This window comes from Acanthisitta chloris, unplaced genomic scaffold (assembly GCF_000695815.1).
Source record: "Acanthisitta chloris isolate BGI_N310 unplaced genomic scaffold, ASM69581v1 scaffold10897, whole genome shotgun sequence".
In the NCBI taxonomy this organism is placed as follows: Eukaryota; Metazoa; Chordata; class Aves; order Passeriformes; family Acanthisittidae; genus Acanthisitta; species Acanthisitta chloris.
In genome coordinates, this window is record NW_008680931.1 from 11,251 (window position 1) to 15,607 (window position 4,357).

The window sequence follows — 4,357 nt, forward strand, 5'->3', positions numbered from 1 at the left end:
GACACAGAAGCCACAAGAGGAAAACCAAGCTTTGACCTGGAGCTGGCAAGGCCCTGTCCCAGCTATCAGGGGCCCCCATGTCACCAGCAGACGATGCTAAGCTGGCAGCCTGAGCACAGACAGACGGAAAAGCCTGAAGCTACTTGGTAAGGCAAGATAAGGGCACTAGTCACCGAACTGGCACACTAAATACAATTACCTGGGGAAAGCACCACTGACACCAGTGAGTGCTCAGAGATTTGGGTTTGTGGCAGATGCCACTGCACAAACCCAGGGTTGGGGAACCTGTACACAGGAAGGCAAGAGACCAGCTTGCAGGTCTCACTGCAAGGGCATGTGAGAACTGCACCATGCCATCTGAAACAGGACCGAAGCTGGGTCCAGCTTGAGGGATCAGCTTCAGAGCAAGTGCCCCTCAACAGGGCTCCAAAACATCAGGTTTAATAACACCTAGTTAGAACTGTGATACTCTTGCAGCAGAGTTGAAGCCGAAATAACAGAAGTAAAAGGAGGCTGCAAATAAGCCCTCCCCCCTGGCTTGCCTGATGCAGCTTGTAAGAGCTCTTCCCTTTGGGTTTACCCACTGTGCAGCAGTTTTCAGTGCTTTCCCAGGTTGCCACAGGCCTCAGGGTCTCTGCACCAGATCCTTTGCCCCACTGTTCCCTGCCTTTCTCAGCATACCCAGTACCCAGCTGGTCCCAACCTGATGCTCTCCAGCAGCAACATGCCTTTTCCTCTCTTTGAAGTCTGCTCATAGGGAGGGAGGGATTTCCCTGTTCTGGGTCGACCCAGGTTGCCTTGACCTGAAAGCCCAGTAGTGGGAGGACACAAGAGCACCAGTGAGATGCATCACATCTGCTTGTTCTCATTTAGATTGACTTGCTCCTGCAAGGCTTCCTATTATGGCTGTCAGGGAAAGCTTATCGTGCATCCTCAGCCTGGCCTGGGGAAAGTCTTGGGCAAAACGTGCTGGCAGCTTTCCTCCCACTGCAGTGGTACACAGTGAGCCTGTGCATCCCTGCTCAGTGCTGCCAGCTCCAGGCCCCCCTGGAAGGGGGTACATCAGTGCAGGCTGCTCTCAACCACAGACCTGAGCAGGTTAGGTGCAGGATCTGCATCCAGTTTTGGCCAGGAGCAAGTCAGAGGGCAGAGGCCCTGTTCCTGCAGAGCCATAAAGCCATGCTAGTGGTGCGGGGTGGGAAGCAGGGACCGAGGAGCGTGCCGCCTCCACCAGCACATGGAGCAGCTCCAGCTCTGCATTCCTGAGCTGTTCTGCAATGTTTCTGCAGAGGCCCGTGGCCCCCACTGTCTCCACTGCTGAGGAATGAAACACATTTAGGGTCTGGAGCAGGGGAGTCTGTTCGCAGAGGGAAGGAGGTGGCAGAGGCACCCGTCTGTGCCATTGCCATCTATCCGGAAGCACCAGCAAAGCTGCAGAGCCCAAACAATGAGGAACACCCTGTCATGGAAAGGGTTTTCCAAGTACTTTATATGCAGGGCAGGCTGCTGTGGTCACTAGGACAACTTCTCTGTATCTAAAAATATTCTCAAGTTGAGCATAAAGTTGCTTTCCATCCCTCTGCAGGAAAAGGAGAACATGCCACTGCCAGGATAAGGTCAGAGACCACGGAGGAAGGGGAGCGAAGGACGCCAGACAGCAGACAGGAACTGAGAGGAGCCAGGCCATGTGCCACCATTTTTGCATCCTCCTCTTGCCCACCCAAAGCCACTCAAAATCAGTCACTGCACCACAGGCACCCCTTAGCACACCCTTCACAGAGGTCACCATGCTTTCCAGGAATCCACAGGAAGACGATAGCTCAAGCCTTCCCACTCCCAAACTCTTACAAAAAAAGCCAGAGCTCAGCAAGGAAGATGTTTGTGACATCGAGGAAGACCTCAGAAGAAAGGGAGATGGTTCACTTTAATTCCAGTATTCTGTATAAAAGGTTTGGGCTCCAGCAGCTGAACTTTGCTGACAGCAGTGTCTGAAGCAGAAATGCTCTCTGCTGCATAAGGACACCTCCTCAAACTCTGGAAAAGTTTGTCAGCAAACGTGGCAATTAATCACACAACATCTAGAAATCTGCTGCCTGCTGTGAGGGCACCAATGCAGGGTTCAGCTCTCCAAACCTCTCCCCACCAGGACCACGTGGGAAGGGAAAAACTGGACTAAACATAATGGCTGAGACAGCGTGGGAGCCTGGCAGTGCAAACCAGAAAAATAAAGCAAAAGGACACTGAAATTTAAATTGTCTCCCTGGATAGAACAAAATGAAAACCCTAAACAAACTAAGTCCCAATGAACACCCACCAAATTTCTGTTCCGGCTTGCCTCCAGAGCAAGCAAACCCGTTCGCAATCAGTTGTCAGTATGCAAAGGCAGATAAGGCACTAGAGCAGCAGGATTAACACACTTCTGCATTTTATTGACACACTTCTGCTGCGTGCAACCCTCTGAACCACATGCATGGTCCTGAGCCCATCCCAAAATGATGACGGGGTAGGTGGTGCCCTTCACAGGGACCCACCACTACCCCCAGGAGCTGTCACAGCTGCCCTTCATCTCGCCCACAACGGGAGAGCAAAACCGAGCCGGTGGTGGAGGTCTCCAGGCTCTGCCTAGAGGCAGGGTCAGTCGTGTTCAGGCAGCACCACGTCGGCCCAAGGAACCACTGCGTCAGTGCTGGGACCACTGACAGCGAGTTTTCCGTCACGTGACATGATGGCTATATTTGTATCGGCAGAGTTTAGTGCTGCAATAACGGTTACAGAGAAGGGTTTGCATCTTAACAGTCAAAAAAACGAAAACTCAACTGCGGCCTGCCAGAACACTCATGGAACGCTTCAGAACGCAATCTTCAAATACAACAATTTTGCTACTTTTAACATGCTCTTTCTAAGGGATATCCTGGATGAGGTTTGGGGATTGTTTGGGGGATTTTTTTATTTTTGTTTTGTTGTTGTTTGGGGTTTTTTTTAATGGTAATACCAGATTTCACTTGGGAAAGGCCTCACTCCAGAACATCCCTGGACCAGGAGCTGGCTACAGGAAGCTTTACCAGCTGCAAACAGCCTCAGTGCTGGGGTGTTACAGAGGCATGGTGCTGCCAGCCCAGTCAGCCCAACTGCCGGCACAGCCAGGCAGGTACCAGTCCACCAAAATGCAAGGCCTGCCAGCAGAGGCTTGGGTGCCACGGCATCTGCACTACAGCATGATCAACTGGGTCAAAAATTAAGCTGGTGCGAAGCTGGACTAGGCCCTGGCTGGGTTCTTCAGCACAGCACCAGTACATGCAGCCACAGAGAGCTCAGCCCTGCACTGATGGGAAGGCTGAGCCAGCAGCCCCAGCTGGTGATGGTGCACATGCAGCAGAGCCCAGTTCCTCTTTCCCAGCTGCATATCCACATTGGACAGGAAGACAGTTTCTTCCATCCACGGCCAAGCTTGCTCCTGGGGAGCATGACCAGCTGGCAAGGCCAGACACAGCCTCACAACTCTTACCCTGGGCTGAGGCAGGAGCATCCTCTTGCTGCTCCAGGGAGAGCAGCCCTGCTCTGTGTGGGAACTGGGCAGAGGACAGGCAGCTGGGCTGAAAGATGTCAGCCACAGCCTGCCTGCCTGCTCACACGTGCTGAGCTGAAGCAGCTCTGGCCATTAACTGCCAAGGACCCCAAAAGCAGGGTTTGAGGTGCAGGGGGTGCTCTCATGACCTCTGGAGACCACTAGGTGCCCTGATCCAGGCACCTACACTTCCTTGGGTAAGCAACTTGTCCAACACTGTGCTGCTGGACAGGCAGAAAGCAAGAGGAGTGTGGGAGGGTTTTGGGGTAATTTCTCCACTCTGTAGCCAGCAAAACTCAGTTCTGGAAAGGAGGGTGTTCCACAGATCCTCATTCCCTTCACCTCAGGAAGCATCAAATTCCTACTGCTGCCATTCAACAAGCAAGCTGTGTGGTTGGCTGGTACTCCTCACACACCATCACCAACTCATTTAGCACTCAGGGGGTTTAACCCCGTGGTCTGGGAGGTGAGGGTGTCCCACCCTTTACTGGGCAACTCACAGTCTCCGCCAAAGCTAAAGATCCCAAAAATACGTCCCCTCCCCTTCTCAGTAGCGAGGCTCGGGGAGAGAGAGAAGAGAGTAAACAATTATTGCTACCAAATATGGGTCTAACAGTCAGCGATGAAGCCACGGCAGAGGCATGTAGACATCCTGCCGGCAGATTCAAAGGGATGGGGAGCTTGCAGGGGTGCGGGCAGGACCCAACAGTGAACGGGCAGAGGATGAGGCAGGGTGTCCCTTGCCCCGTCAGCAGCAGCAGCTGGGACATGGTGGGGTCCCAGGCCTTTCCC